Source organism: Hemitrygon akajei, chromosome 6 (assembly GCF_048418815.1).
Source record: "Hemitrygon akajei chromosome 6, sHemAka1.3, whole genome shotgun sequence".
Classification (NCBI taxonomy): Eukaryota; Metazoa; Chordata; class Chondrichthyes; order Myliobatiformes; family Dasyatidae; genus Hemitrygon; species Hemitrygon akajei.
The window spans coordinates 128,795,659-128,812,586 of NC_133129.1; the positions used below are offsets into that span (position 1 = coordinate 128,795,659).

At 42.7% G+C, this 16,928-nt stretch overlaps 1 protein-coding gene across 2 annotated transcripts in view; it reads left to right on the top strand.

Annotated features, from left to right (window-relative positions):
- slc25a22a (solute carrier family 25 member 22a) overlaps nt 1-16,928 on the top strand; it is a 142,954-nt gene that overhangs the window by 15,628 nt on the left and 110,398 nt on the right. The window contains exon 2 of one of the 2 annotated variants that reach the window (XM_073049237.1): nt 10,382-10,485. The exons of the other annotated variant lie outside the window; for it this stretch is intronic. The gene's annotated coding sequence lies outside the window, so the exon portion shown is untranslated. The remainder of the gene's footprint in view (nt 1-10,381; nt 10,486-16,928) is intronic. 2 annotated transcript variants of the gene reach the window in all.

A 16,928-nucleotide genomic window follows, 5' to 3' on the forward strand; every position in this document is an offset into this window, starting at 1 on the left:
CCCAAGATCCAGCGGCACAAGGCAGGGTGAAGGCCGAGGTCTCTGAGCTTCCTGTCGAGCCTGGAGGGAATTATGGTGTTGAATGCTGAACTGTAGTCCAAGAACAGCATTCTCTCATAAGCATCCTTCTTCGCCAGATGTGTGAGGACAGTATGTAGAGCTGTGGCTATTGCGTCGTCTGTCGATCGGTTGTGTCGGTAAGTGAATTGTAGGGGATTCAGTTTGGGTGGTAGCAAGCTGCAGATGTAGTCCTTGACCAGCTCTTCAAAGCATTTGCTTATTGTTGAGGTGAGTGCGACAGGACGCCAGTCGTTCAGGCATGTTAACTTGGTCTTTTTTGGTACAGGGACAATGGTGGATAATTTGAAGCAGGAGGGCACTCTACACTGGGAGAGGGAGAGATTAAAAATTAGCACGTACAAGACAGCAAGCGCATAAAGCTATCAGTAAGATACAGCCATGCAAAAGAAAATAGTCCAGTCCCGAACCATGAATGCAGCAGAAATCTGTAGTTGATCACAGTACAGTTTGTCTTCTGCCAAGCGAACACTGGGGGCCAGCTCCGACTCCAGCCTGAATGCGGGCCACACTGCTCCCAGTGGAGTGCACCCTCTCTCCTGGTGGATGTAAACGGTCGACGCCACGGCTTGTGGCCTGATCCTCGCACATACAAGGCTTGGGAACAAGTTAGAAGCAAGTCTGTCAGGGATGGCTAAAACCATTTCTATTTCTGGGGCTAATCAGTCTGAGTTCTTCACATACACATTGTCCAGCAGGATTCACTGACCGGGAAGGTTGTCTGACTTCCTCCTCCACCCTGTCTCTCCATTCACGTACTTCAGGTTTAGAGATTAAACCTTCCTGGTGTGGATAATTTGTACATAAGAAGTGAGCTGAGGCATGAAGGGGTTTAAGAGCTGTTATTCTGCAGAAATTTCTTCTGTAAGTACATAAGCACCTTGTTAATTAGCTATGTTCTATATCTGCACTACAAGATAAACTGCATAGTAAGGTGTTTTTCTTAATAATATCAACACTCAGATATTCTCTGATAACCATTGCAAGTCAATAAATTTCCTGGGCTTATTATTAGAGTTGCAGATGCAGAGTATTTTATAATTTGCATTCATCTTCCTAACAATGTGCAGTGCTCTAATCTTTCATTTTGATACAGAGCTATTTCTGTAGTCTGCAGGCGGATGAAGGTTTTAATCCTTGCTGTTCGACTGCTTAAAATGCTTGATGTCCCATACAAAAGGGAAGTTAACAAAAAGTGATATTTATTTTGAGTATAAAAGGTAAGATTATTTGAGTTATTGCAAATAGATTTTTCTTCACCATTACTGAGTGAGCTGATATTTGTGCATTGGGAAAATTCTGAGAAGAGTGTTCCTTCACTTGGCTAGCGATGCTCTAATGTGGTAGTGGTCGTGTTACTCTGCGAGTGCTGATTTTCCAGTGAGCTGTTAAACCAAGGCTCTTTCTGTCAGGTGGGTGCAGAAGATCCCACACCACTGTTTTGCGGAAGAGCAGGAAAGATATCCTTGTGCCCAAGCCGGTCCTTATCGTTTGATCAGTATCACAACAGAAATGGTAACTTGGCTGTAAGTAAATCATCGTGAGTGGGAGATTGCTGTGTACGAATTGGCTGTAGCGTTTCTTCCATTACAATTGTAAAATTTTCATTGACGTGGAGAACGTTGGGATGTTGTAAAAGGAGCGTGCAACCTGCTGTATAAATGCAGTGCGGACACAGGTCTCCTTTACTCTTGCTCCCATTAAACTGAATGATCTTGTAGTTTATCTGATAAAGGAAGGAACAGTGAGGTATAGCCCTCAGAGGAGGAAATTAATTTTCTACTTAACACCCTTTTGGTCCTGGGCTCTACAAGTGTAGAGGGCAGATACTCTCCCGTGTTTTTTTCCACTATCTTCTCCCCGGTGAGGACTTAAAACATTTCCCTCTTTCATAACTTTAATACTGGCTTTACCCAGAAGAGGCTTCCACTTCTGTGACATGTTAGTGTAAATTTAAATGATGCTGTTTTTTCCCTTCCATTGCAGTAATGGTTCCTGTTTGAATCATCCTGGCCCACTAAGGGAATTTATTTTTTGCAGGTTCAAATTATGCAGGAACAATGATGGTCCTGACCAGAATGGAAGCTGAAACAGGATATCCTTGGTTGTTCATTAAGCACCTGAGTCCTCATGAACTAATGACTGCTTAGTAGCACTGTGGGATTTTCAACAGCAAGATAGGATATTTTTGAGAACATCTGTGACATTGAGGATACATATGAAGCTGGCTTCCAGTATCATTCTTAAGATAGGGTAAAGTTAAAACTCTGTCCTGAATAAATTGAGATCTATGCAGAACATAATATTTTTGATTTCTACTTGCTGATTTTATTGAAACAATATTGAAAGAAGAGCTACTTCCCATGGGCAGCTGTTCACAGTGACTTGCCTTATCCTGTTCTGAGGTGGCTGCAGAATCTTTTTGTGGTGTAGGGTAATGTACTGGGTGACAGGTGGCACATACTGTTCATAACAGAAGTTGCTCGATATAATTTACACTTACTGAGTTGTATTCACTTTAGGAGATGGTGTCTGACATAATGACGTTAGTGTAAGGCGACTGTTTTTGGTTTGTTCAGAATGGAAGTAAAGGGCTGTGGCTTTTGTCAAGCACATAAAATGACTCTAGCCTGTTTTCTTCACAAAATCCTACAGTGGTGACCTCAAAGCTCTCGGACAATTCCCGAGTTACTCAATGGCATGTCGACCAACAGAGTTGCATCGAAGCTTGCGTGCAGAGTTTTGGGAGCAGCATGTTACTGCGTGGTTTGCACTGCGAGAAATCACGGCGGTCAATATCAAATTTTACTACATTGTACCATCGTGAAGTAGTTCAAGGCAGCCAGAGTGGTGAGTCTATCGGAAGACCAGCCTGAACATGAGAAATATGTCACTCTGCATGCTCACCAATTACAGACTTCTGGACTCTGAGTCTGAGTGCACCAAACAGTTGCTGTCTTTGCCCGACCTGGGTGATGCTAGGCCTTCAGAGCTAATTGACCATGTGCCATCTCTCCTGGGAAATCACCCTTCTTGTTTTATTATTAAAGAACTCTTTATGCAACAAATGCCTGATCAAATTCACACACCCCTCGCTAATACACTCATGAAGCACTTGCTAAAATGGCTGATATTCTACACTCAGCCAGGTAGATTACTCTACACTATCCCTAATGCATCATTTCCTTCCCTTGGCATCAGAGGCTCCAGCAGACTCGTGCCCACAGCTTCAAACCAGACAACAGCTGATTCAGTTTTTACAATGTATGCTTCAGCATGGACACTGAGAGGGGCCGACTGTCATGCAGCTTTAACAGTACCAGGACATCGGGGCATCACAGTGGGCTCCTGCTGCTGGGGTTGTCTGTTGTTCACTACGGACACCCTCTCAGGGTGACACTTCCTGTGTGACATGGGTGCTCAGGTGAGTGTGCTGCCAGCATCGCCTAACGATTATGAGGCAGAGAGCGATGGACCCTCACTGGAGGCCACCAACAGCAGCAGAATCCGGACTTATGGGAAACAATGCATGATGCTCTGCTAGAGTGAATGACACTACACGTGGGACTTTATCTTAACTGAAGTTGCTCTACCTCTGCTTGGCATGGATTTCCTGTGTGCCAAAGGACTGTTGGTAGATCTTAAAAACTGCCGACTTATGGACACAAAGGCCATTACCCTGTACCCCCATTAACTTCCATACAATGACTCTGTCCGGTCACCATAGGTAATCTACTCACCTAATGGGTGAATTCCCACATCTTACCAAGCTCGCATTTTTCACACGAGATGCTGGGAGGAACTCAGCAGGTCAGGCAGCAGCATTTATGGAAAAGGGTAAACAGTCAATGTTTCAGGCCAAGACCCTCCAGCGTTTTGTGTGTGTTGCTTGGATTATGCAGCGCCTGCGGATTTTCGCGTGTTTGCGTCGCCTTTTCCACTACAGTCACAAAGCATGGGGTTGAGCAGCACGTCACCACAGCTGGCTCGCTGGTCCGTGCCCGTGCGTGTAGGATTTGCTGACGTGGAAATGCTTGGCATTGCACACAGGTGAACTAGCCCCGGGGCTTCACCCCTCCACGTGGTCCCTATGCCTGATGGTAGTTGCCGTCCAAGAGGCAGTTACCACTGCCATAACGAGGCCACCACCCCGATCATTGCCCAGTCACATTTATTCAAGACTTTTCAGCACTTTTAGCCTGAAAGATAACTTTTACTGAAGTTGCAAACATGAGGAAATCTGCAGATGCTGGAAAGTCAAGCAACACACACAAAATGCTGGTGGAACACAGCAGGCCAGGCAGCATCTATAGGAAGAAGTACAGTCAACGTTTTGGGCCAAGACCAAAACCTGAAGGGTCTCGGCCTGAAACGTTGACTGTACTTCTTCCTCAGATGCTGCCTGGCCTGCTGTGTTCCACCAACATTTTGTGTCTGTTGCTTTTACTGAAGTTGACTTATGGGCTATCATCAGGTGCCTATGGCAAGGACATTCCCAAAACTGCTGTTAAACCCTGTTTGGCCTATCTTGAGTTTCTGTGAAGTCTGAAAAAGGCAGAACGGATATTCCAGTGCCTAATGGACTCTGTTAAAAAAACATAGATTTTCTTTTCATTTAGCTGTGCGACACGTCGCTGGAGCACCCAAAACCAAACAGTTATCACATCTCCACACAATTTTCAAGTGATTAAGCCAACAATGGTTGATTAGTAAGCCCGCTAAATGCCAGTTTGTGTTGTCTACCATTGACTTTCATGGCCACGGCATTTCCATAGAAAGTGCGACACCTCTGCTGTCAAAAGTTTCACTGTTGTGGACTTTCCACTGCCATGTGCAACTGAAGCACTGCAGAAGTTTTTAGGTATAGTGAATTTCTATCACATTCATTCTGCAAGCTGCTGAACTTGTGTTGCCCTTCTGTTGTGCCCTTAAAGGCCGTGCCCCAATCACATGTGTGAGTGGTCTGCGGACGAGACCAGAGCACTTGACAATGTATGAGCTCTTTCGAACGTGACCCTATTGGCACACCTGCTACTCATAGCATCTGTAGCCATCATTACTGATGCCTTAAACTACGCTGTGGGTGCATTGCACGAATAATTGGTTGGTAGCATATGACAGCTGCTCTTTGCTTTCAGCTAGCAGCTACTTCCACCACCCCCCTCACCCCGATAGGATGTACAGCACACTTAACCGTGAGCTTCTCGATTTCTATCTAGCTGTCCACTATTTTCATCTTCTACTGGTCGGCATTAAACAGCGTTTGTGGACCAAAAATCACTTGAGCACACGATAGCCAAAGGGTCATACAGTTGGTCTGCATGGTAGCAATACCGCCTGGCCTACATTTTGGAATTTACGACTGACATCAAAGTGAAAACTAATGCTGTGGCTGACTGCCTCTCGTGGCCTGCCATCGATGCCATACACATTGGGGTTGACTATTCCGGCATGGTGGTCAGCCAAGCTACTGACCCAGAGGTCCAGGCTTACTGGACAGCAGTCACGGCCTGTGGTTGGTTGACATCAAGTTTGGGGACACAGGAGTTTCTCTCCTGTATCAATCGGTTGCCCTCACCCCATAGTGCCTGGGTGTTTTTAACTCCATTCATGGCCTCTTGCACCTGGATGGGAATGCTTCATAGAAACTGGTTCTTTTAAAGTTTGTTTTGCACAGCCTTAGGATAGATATGCAAGACCGGAGTGCAGTCTGTGTTGCGTGTCAGTGGACAAAAATTAACCCACATGCTTGGGCACCTTTTTAGGTCTCTAAGCGACTCCTTGACCACGTCAGTGTGTACCTGGTAGTTCCTCTTCCCTGCTGCCACAGTTTCCAATAGCCTGTGTGAGCAGTTTCACCATTCTTTAAAGGCTGCTCTGCGGGCCTCCCTGACAGATGGATGTTAGCACGATCATCTCCCGTGAGGCTCGGAACAGCTCCAAAAGAGAACCTGCAGTCCTCGGCAGCTGAGTTGGTAATATGGGCAGCTGCTATGGATGCTGAGTGACTTTATTCCTCATGCCATGACCGCCTGGTTGGTGCCTCAGCAGCGTTTCGCCCTCTTTTACGCCGACTCCAAATTCCTGTCACAGCATAAAGCACTCTATATGTTATCTTTTATATAAAGGCATTGATAGTAGTGGTTCTTGAGGCCTTTTATTTATGCATAGTTCATCTGTATATTTTATCCTTACTTTCCTAATTATTGTGTATTATGTGTACTACTGTGCTTTGCACCTTGGGTTGGATAAACATTGTCTTGTTTGACAGTATACATGTATGTAGTTAAATGACAATAAACTTGACTTAAGGAACTACTTTTATAGAAGACAAGAGATTTCTTAAGAAATCACCTGAGACAAAAGGTAAACATAAATGACAATGTATTGTAAAATGAGATACTGTTGGATATTACTCAGGTTTCTAGTCATTTTAAAGAACTTCCAGGAAGGAAAAACTTCTCAAGCTGCAATTAAGTGTTATACATTAGAAACAGTTTTACTGCTGGCTTTGTCCAACAAGCACACAGATGGTTCATAGCATTAACAGGTTTGTCAGCTGCAAAAATGGTTCTGTTGACTTAATGGTCGATGCTTTATTCATTTTTATTTGCTCAATGCAGCTGCATAATGGTAAAATTTCTCTGGGAAAACAAATCTACGTTCAGAGCAGGATCAATATCCTTACATTCTGTGCCACTGAGATTTTACTACTAAATTTGGAAATGCAGTTCATAATCTTTAATATGCATTGCTGCTCAGTCAAGACCAGTTCCAAGTGATGTCTTTGGATTGCAAAGTGCAAAGTTTTGGCTGACTGAAGAATGATGCTGCTTGGCACTCATCAGGTTCTAATCACTTAATTTGTTACTGTATACAATATTTTTGGTTGGATATTTGTAAGTTTTTAAGAGTTTTGTTTAATAGCCTTATGATCTATTATACTGTTTTTTTATTTTCACAACAATTAAAATGAGTGCAATGCTCCAAATGTTTGGAAGCGTGAGGTGTCTGACCTTCATGGTAACTTGTTAGTTCAGATGAACTGATCTAAAAAGACATGACGCTATAGGATGTCACTAAATCTTCTTCTCAGCACTAAATGGTATAATTTGTAGACAACATACCTTATAGTTTTCTTCATAATTGCAGTTGTAACACCGTTGTTTATGCTGGTGTAAAGTGTTTTCTTTCCACAATTGTAATTTTCATCCTATTACCTTTCAGTTCATGTTATCAGTGCTTGCCTTTCAGTCAGATATTTGAATGAGCACAATGGGAACTGATACAGTGCAGCTGTTAGAAATGAAATACTGATTAATGCAGCTGTTTATTAGCAGCTGACTGGATGTTAAGTTACATTGAAGAGCTGAGGAAGTGGAAGGACCATTAACTAGACTTTGATGTTTTGATAGCACTGATGGGAGTAACATAATGCTCAGCAGTATTGCTTCGGGCAGTTGTCATGTTTGCCGCAGCGTACTGCTCTGTGCCTTGGTATACTGGAACATTAGTATACTTTGTGTCATACAGGTTTTGTTCCTTCACTTTAAAAGACAAGTACAATTTGTGCATAGTTCCTGTGAGTTCAGATATTGTTTCCAGTCTTGGAAAGGCAAAGAGCATGTTCTAACTGGGAAATAATGCAGAGCACAGCTTCATGATTCGATTGCTAATCCTTGATCTATCTTCCTGTGATGTATCTATACCATACGGTGTGGTTATTTTCTGCATAGTGGTCACTTCCCTGACCACTGGAAAATTGTCATCATTACGTGCATTGTGTCATATGCCGTAGGCAATCATGAGATCATCATCATGCTTGTTGTTGGTAAATTTTTCCACAGAACTGGTTTGCCATCGCCTCCTCTGGCCAGGTGTCTTTACAAGATGGGCAACCCCAACCATCATCGATGCTCTTCAGAGGCTGTCTGCCTGGTGTGGATACATCACCAGCATGTGTGATGTGCATCAGTTGTTCATACGACTCTCTACCACCTGCTCCCATGGCCTTGTGATCCTGATTGGGGGGCTAAGCAGGTACTAAACACCTTGACTAAAGGTGACCTGCAGGCTGGTGGAGGGAAGGAGCTCCTTACACCTCCTTTTGGTGGCAACCTATTTCCACCGTGCTGAACAACTGGAAAATAATCATTCTGATATTAACCTCCTTATTTTTTGCTGCCTTCCACTAATTATTGCATTTTAAAAAAAGTAGAGTCCTTTCACACCTGTCACTGGTGTTATATTAGTGTGTTGTGATGTTTTGGATTTTGATGAGGAACCCTGATCACTTCCAAAGATGCTTTGTCCCATAATGAGAGGAAGTCAGTTTAGAAGGGTTAATATTCCCTGAGGTGAGCAGAATGTGATTGAAATTGCAGGAACACATAGCTGTAATTTTGTCAGGAAAGGTGATGAAAAGTGGCTACCAAGTTGAACTTTGAAGCATTGCATTTTTTAGAGTAATTCCAAGACCCTAACAAATACGGTAATGTCGGAATTTCACAACTCTCAATAGGTCTTAATAGGTACATTTAATGTCAGAGAAATGTATACAATATACATCCTGTAATTCTTTTTCTTCGCAAACATCCACGAAAACAGAGGAGTGCCTCAAAGAATGAATGACAGTTAAAAGTTAGAACCCCAAACCCCCTCCCTAGCTCCCCCGCACGCACAAGCAAAGTAATGATCCCCCCTCCGCCATCAGCAAAGGAAGCATCAAGGCCCTCCATCAAGCACTCAAACGTGCAGCAAAGCATCAATAAAGACACAGGCTTGCAGCACACCAAAGACTACTCGTTCACCGGGTAATTCAGCATACCGCAGGCTCTCTCTCTCCCTAATAAGAGGAAAAAGAGGTGTCCCTGTTTCACAGCGAGAGGGGAGACATAACAAAACAACTTGCCAGTTTATGGCCCAAAGATCTCGGGTGTCTGGGCACACAGCCAGCTCGCTGCTTTTGATCTTCTGTGTACTCCCACGACGCACCAGTTTTCTGCGGTGGCAGTGGCCTCGAATCCACCCGCCTCCAGAGCAATGAAAATCTGGCACCCTTAAGGTGCACTGGTCTTCCAGGCCGCGCCATTGGCATATCGAAGAGCAGACAGTTGTGAGGCCCTCAGAGCAGGTCCCATTCCTGCCAAGGACCGAAGTCAACATGTAACTCCAGGTCAAGGTCTTCAAAAGAACCTTGAAAAGGAAAAAAAGAGATGCTAAAGATAGAAATAGAGCTGTTTCCAAAGATGCAAGCAAAGGAGTCGCCATTAGTCGCTTTCATCCTAAGCTCTGCCCTCCAGTGATTTCTTACCATCAAAATGTAGACGCTTCTGTAACATGGGAAATAAGGCAAAACCCAAATGGAACAGCCTGATGGTGAACAGATTTTTTGCAAATTTTTGAAAAATTGAGGATAAATATTGACAGGGCACTGAGTTTCTTTGCAGTGGTGCTACTGGGATCTTTTACATCCACTGTAGTGGGCTTTGGTATTACAGCTCGTCTGTGTAATGGCACTAACAGCAACACAGTACTCCCTCGTATCAGCCCTGGAGAACAAGAATTCACAATCTTTTTGCTTTTATTATTAACGGAACCATGAAAAGTGCTAAGATCTTGATTTCTTCGTGCCCTATGGAACTTTAACCTTTTGTACAGTCCAGATTCATGAAATATTTTTCATGAATTAACATCAGCACCCTGTGGAGATGATGCTGGAATGACTTTGAAATGCATGCGTGTTGCTTTCATTACCATGTGGTTCAAAGTCCCAGAACAGTCTGCATAACACCCTTGGGAGGGAGGGAGAAAATACGGCCACCACAGGAATCGCCATTATGGTGGTACCAGAGCTCCCTTGTGGATAATGAGGGAGGATAATAGACACTATCTTTACCACTGATGCCCATTTCACAAAATAAAATTACTGCAGTCAAACAGCATTTGAGCATCTCTTTAAGTGCTTAGCAAAAAGTAAATGACCTTATTGGATCATTAGCTTTGTAAACAAATCTAGTTTTGAATGATAGACCTTAAAGCTTTCTCTAAAGAGAAAATCTTACTGACTCGGCTAGAAGTACTTCTGGATGGTGCTCTTCTCCAGCCTTCAGGACGACTGCTGCATTTTGATTAATGGTTTTTTATCAGTGGGCTTAGAGCCGATGAAGGCGCTGAATATTTTACCTGTATTAGCACTGCCACCTTCTGTTTGGTTCCTGAGTTGTTCTCATAAACAATATGTCATCCATCCATGATCTTGAAAAAGATTTTTAATCTTATGCATGTTTTTTTTTGTCCAAAGGGAGACCTGTTATCCTGGATGAAACTTAGTATGGAGTCGTTGAGTTCAAGCATGATGTTGCAAGTGTAATGGTCAAGGTATAGAACGTAGAACAGAACATCAAGGTACAGTTCTTTGGCCCATGGTGTTGCCCCAACCTATTAATGTAGTCTAAGATCAATTAAATCCTCCCTCCCAACTAGTCCTCCTATTATCTTTCATCCATGGTCCCATCTAAGAGTCCCTTAAATGTCCCTAATGTATCTACCTCTACCACCACTCCTGGGAGCACGTTCCATGCACCTACTGCACTGTGCATTTAAAAAAAAACCCTACCACAGACATCCCCATCCCTGTACATTCCTCCAGTTACCTTGGAATTATGCCCCCTTGTATTAGTCATTTTGGCCGGTGAAAAACAATGTTGCTGGCTGTCCACTGCATTAATGCCACTTATGATCTCCTCAAGTTACAAGATGGTGGTGCATTTGATCGCAGTGACAACAACAGCCAATGGTGAAATTTCTTGTTCTGTTCATCTTTTCTCTGATCAAAAAAGAAACCCATTGCTGATTATAAAGAACGTTAAAATCTGCAAGCTTACCTCGCTAGCGAGCGGGATAATGAAGTGGCTGCTCAGTTGTGGTGTGATGTGTGCAGCGGACCTCAGGGAAGCAGTGTGCAAGAACACAGAGTTGCAGTGGTATTTCAGTGCAACAGTGGATCCCTGAAGGCTCACGCTGCCGTGATTCTTCTCGCTAGCGTCCAATCACTCGAACATGACCTGGGTTACCTACGTCTGTGCCTGAACCAGCAGGAGATGGGGGACCGCTGCACTTTGGTCATGACAGAAATGTGGCTCCAGGACACCATTACAGACTTGGCCATCCAGACAGAAGGCCTAATCTCCTTTCAAGCAGACAGAAATGCTGCAATCTTCAGCAAGACCTGTGTGTCTATGTTAATGAGAACTTGTGTGTGAACGCCTCTGCATTGGACGACAAGTCCCTACAGAGGATAGTAAAAACTGCCGAGAAGATCGTTAGGGTCACCCTCCTCCCTATTTGTGACAGTTACTGGGAGCATTGTGAATGAAGGGCTCAGAAGTATTGTTGAGTATCCCAACCACCCATCCCACACGCCCTTTGACCCACTACCATCAGAAAGGAGGTACAAGACTGGGTAATACCTTCTTCCCTCAGGCTGTGAGTCTAATGAATACTCTGTCACCACCAAGGTCTCGTGGCTAAGACAGTGCACAGGTTATTATTTACCTGTACTGTCCACAAATGCATTTTTGAATTAGACTTTTATTAACTTATCTCTGGTAATATTTTCTTTCATGTGTTGTGTGTTTTGTAGTCTGGAGGAACATTGTTTCAATTGGTTGGATATCTGTAGAGTCAGATGACAAGAAATTTGAAGTCACTGCTCATCCTTCTTCACTCCAGAGAGAAAAGCCCTAGCCCCCTCATAAGACATGCTCTCTAATCCAGGCAGTATCCTGGTAAATTCCCTCTGCACCCTCTCCAAAGCTTCTACATCCTTCCTTTAATGAGTCGACTGGAATTGAATACAATTTTCCAAGTGTGATCTAACTAGAATTTTGTAGTGCTGCAATATTCAGGCCTCTTGAATTTAATCCCCTCAACTGATGAAGGGCAACACACCACAATTCTTTGTAACCACTGTATCAACTTGTGCATCCATCTTTGCATGTGGACCCCATGATCCCTCTGTTCCTCCATGCTACTGAGAATCCTGCCATTATCCCTGTACTCTGCCTTCAAGTTCGAACTTCCAAAGTGTTTTCTGGATCGAACTCACCTGCCACTTCTCAGCCCGGCTGTGCACCCTATCAATGTCCCATTGTAACCCACGGCGATCTTCTACACCATCCACGATACCAACAGTGTTTGTGTCATTTGCAAACTTAACTGGCGTTCAGCTCACTGCTCCGTCTCAGCCAGGATCCCCCAACTGCATCTGCCTGTGTCTGACCGTCTCCCTTTCTTATCACTGCCATCAGGTGTGAGTAGTGTGACTGGCTCAGCACTGAACCGGCTCTCTGGCTGTGTACTCACTTTTGGGGACTCTGAGGGTCATATGCTGTGTGTTACTTGTTTACTTTTTTATTTGGTTCGCACTATTTATTCTTTCATTCACACATTGGATGTTTAATGTTCTTTGTTGCTGAATGGTGCTATAACAACCACCTCTCACACAGTGTTAGCAAGAGCAAAGAGCTGATTATTGACTTCAGGAGAAGGATATTGGAGAACCATGAGCCAGTTCTTACTGGGGGAATCAGAGGTGGAGAGGGTCAGTAACTTTTTCACATTCCTCAGTCCTATCATTTCAGAGGATCTGCCCTTAGTCCAGAAATTTAAGTGCCATTAAGAAGGAAGTATGGCAGTGCCTCTTCTTTCTTAGAAGTTAGCAAAGATTCAGCAAGTCATCTAAAACTTTGAAAACTTCTGTGGATATGTGCTGGAGATATTGGCTGGTTGCATCATACCTAGTATGGAAACACCAATGCCCTTGAATGGAATGCAGAAAGGTAGTGCAAGGGAACCAGTCCATCACGGGTAAAGCCCTCCCCACCATGGAGCACATCCGCCCACTGCGCTGTTGCAGGAAAGCAGCATCCATTATCAAAAACCTCCACCATCCAGATCGTGCTCCCTTCTCACTGTTGCCATCAGGAAGAAGATACAGGAACCTTAGAACCCACACCACCAGGTTCAGGAACATTTATTACCCCTCAACCATCAGGCTCATGAACCAGAAGGGATAACTTCACTCGACCATCACTAAACTGTTCCCACAACCAATGGACTTAATTTCAAGGACTCTTCATTTCATGTTCTCGAGATTTATTGTTTATTTATTATTATTACTATTATTCCTATTTTTTTGGTATATGCACAGTTCGTTGTCTTTTGCATATGGTTTGTTTGACCATTCGGTTGGAGTGGGAGTGGTCTTTAATTTATTCTATTGTGTTTCTTCTTATTTACTGTGAATCCCACAAGAAAATGAATCTCAAAGTCATATATGGTTTGATAATGAATCTACTTTGAACTTTGAACTCCAAAAACCCATCTTTGCACTTTCTCATCCAAGTCATTTAGTAAAATCACAACCATAGGAGTCCCAAAACAGATCCCTGTGGAACAGCACTGGTCACTGTCCTTCAGGCAGAGTGCATTTCATCTGCATATACTTTTCCTTTTCATTACATTGTCTTGTTTCAGTTCAGTTCTTCTGAAATCTATTCAACAGCCCAACATACATCCTTTCTCTTTGTATGTTCCTGTCCGTGCTTGGCTGATGGCCTACTTTTGAGTTCAGAAGTATTGCAGAAAATGTGTATTGCTGGTTAAGTTCTTTTTGTCTGGAATTGATGAACTTATAGGTTCTGGTGTCACAAACAGGCAGCCCTAGAAGACACCAAATGCGTTTCCTTAGTAGTCTGAAGGATAAAAGTGAAACAGATGCATTTTTTACAACCACCCTGTAGTTTCATGGTTGCCATTATTGATACTAGTATTCTATTCCAGATGTGCTTAGCTAGTTTTTAAAATCCACAGCTGTCATAGAATTTTGGCTTTTGATTTCAAGATAATTTTTCCAAGTCTCTGACTAAAGCGATAACTCTATTTCTGCATCTTTAACTGCCTAGTTTTACTGTATTTGATAGAATAATTGCCATGACAAAAATTCCCCTTTACTGAACAATCTGGGTCAAAGTGTGTGTATGTACGTGCACATGCATGTGCAAGCTGGAGAGGGGTGAGAGATTTTTCTGAATGTCCATCATGTTAACAGTTGACTAATTATTTTCCATCACTGGAAAAATAACCTGGTAAAGCAGCATCTTTTTAGCACTGAAATCTGAAAACGGGTCTCAGAATGCCAACAGATACTCAATGGATTGCAAAATAAGCTTAACATTTCAGAATGGATCTCAAAATCAGTCGCTATAGGATTTCAGGATTCTATTTCATTGCCACTGACTTCAGATTTTTATTTTCTGGGTATTAGCTCAGACTTTGCTTTACAGTTTGCCTGTCACAATGCTGTGTAAATCTGTTAGTCTTCAAATATGTTGTAGACTTGAGACTGGAATCTGGAGCAGCAATCTGCTAGTCAAGGTCCTGAAATAGGATATCCTATTTCAGCAGATCGTTGGATGCGCATAATATTTTAGGACATGATTTGTTAATGCCATCAGTGTTTAAATAGCTTTTGTGATTAAATGTGTAAGGATTTTGCTTATACAGAGGAAGGGTTGCTTAAAGCAGGACATGGCTTTGTTTCACTAGTGTTCATTTTGATTTTTATAATTTTTGACTCTCATCATAACCACAGAATTTGTTCAGTTTCTTCATCAGGTTAAAACAAATGGGGTTCTTACATATTTCTACTGTTCATTCTTTGGGGCACTTCTCTGTTTTCATGGATGTTTGCGATGAAAAAGAATTTCAGGATGTATATTGTATACATTTCTCTGACGTTAAATTGGACCTTTGAAATGGGGCAGGAACATAGTTCATATGCTTCAGTGTAGCATCTCTCAAACTTCCATCTAAGAAAAATACATCTCTACACCTTGGTATAACTGTTACTGTCAAGGTTGTAATTTTTTTATTTCTGCATTATTCCTTCCCTTCCCCCCCCAAACGTTCCAACTTCCAGTTGCTGCCCATCTCTTCTTTCCATTCCCTTCTCCTTCTTTGTCAATTATATGTTCTTTCTTGACAACGTTGGATGCTGAATTCATCGGTTGCAAGGTTCATAATTTCCTTGGCCTTGTTGGACCTTTTATTATCCCCGTTCCAGTGCAGGGTATTCTATAGAGGTTTGGAAAATAATGAAACACATATTCTTCTTTTCCCCTTTGGAGTGAGATTTGGGAGACATCCTACAATGTGAAGTAACTTGTATGTTTATCAGTAGAAATTTGTGTGTGTTGCAGTAGAAATTCTAAAGTGGTTTGGTAGCCTCTGGAACTGTCTTTGTTGTGGGTTGGGAACTTGGTTCTCCTTGTTACTTATTCTGTGGTGCCCTGTTTTTGGTTGTACCTCTGCATCCTATGGAGTTGAAAAGACAAAAGTGTTTTCTAGTATACACTGAGTGGCCACTTTATTCGGTATACCTGTAGACCTGCTCGTTAATGCAAATATCTAATCAGCCAATCACATGGTAGCAACTCAATGCATACAAACCTGCAGCCATGGCCGAGAGGTTCAGACCAAATACCAGAATGTGAAGAAATCTGATCTGAGTGACAGTGTCTATGGAGTGATTGCTGGTGCCAGATGGTGTAGCTTGACTATCTCAGAAACTGTTGATCTCCTGGGATTTTTACACTTTACAGAGAGTGCTGTGAAAAACAAAAAAAAAACATCCAGGGAGCAGCATTTCTAGAAATGAAAATGCCTTGTTAATGATGTCAGCGGAGATTTGGCCAGACTGGTTCAAGCTAACAGGAAGGAGACAGTAACTCAAATAACCACATGTTACAATACAACAGTGTTGTGCAAAAGAACTTCCTTGGATGCACAACACATCAGACCTTGAAGTGGATAGGCTACAGCAACAGACCACACCAGCTCTATTCCTGTGGCCACTTTATTACTGTGAAGTTGGTACTTAATTATGAGTCACATAATCGCCCAACAGTTTTCACTGACTTAATGTTGCATTAAGTCCCATAGGCATTGGCAGCATTCCAGTATACTGTGCTATTTTTGCTTGTTTTATTTCTCATTTATAAACTGCTGCATCCCAAATCTATAACTTCCTCCCAGCTACATCCTGTCCTCATTACCCATGTGTTCTCTTTTATCGTTATATCTTTTTTCTCTACATTTTTAGAATTCTTGCTGGAGTTCTCATCCATCAAATTCCTGCAATTAGGAGAATGCAGAAAGTCACCTTATGCTTTTTTTTTACAGCTAACTAGTTTATTTCTCCTTGGTTTCAGTACCCAAAGCCTAATGCTGTACTTTGAGCTAGATGGTGACACAAGTTCCAAATAACTGAAGCTACTAACAGCTCTACCACTCTCCAAATCAACATGTTCACTTTCTGCAAGGCCACTACAGGTTGTCTTTCCTCCATCTCTCCTGGCCCGAACGCCTGGGGCACTGGTGACCTAATGTTGAATCACCAACAGTAACCCCCACCCACTCCCTGATCCCTTCCAAATAACCTTACATCTTCTCCAAGATGTACTTTGCCTGCCACCTTGCCCACTTCCTGAATCCCTTTGGTAGTCATACTATGTCCTTCCTAAAGACCTTTTTTCCCCCATCGGGCTTTGCAACCAAAATAGTTTTGAATGTCTCACACTTGTTGAAAGTTAAGAGTTAACACTGATCTCTCTGGCAATTAACCAGTAACAGGTTGCCAACCTGAGGGCTATATATTTATTCTTTACTCTGTTATACAGTATATCCTTTTAACCAACTCTTTGCTAATATGTTTTCCTTAACCCCTTGGTAACAACTTTTTGATTGGCATGAAAATGATGCACATGGGCACATGCAACAACTCATTT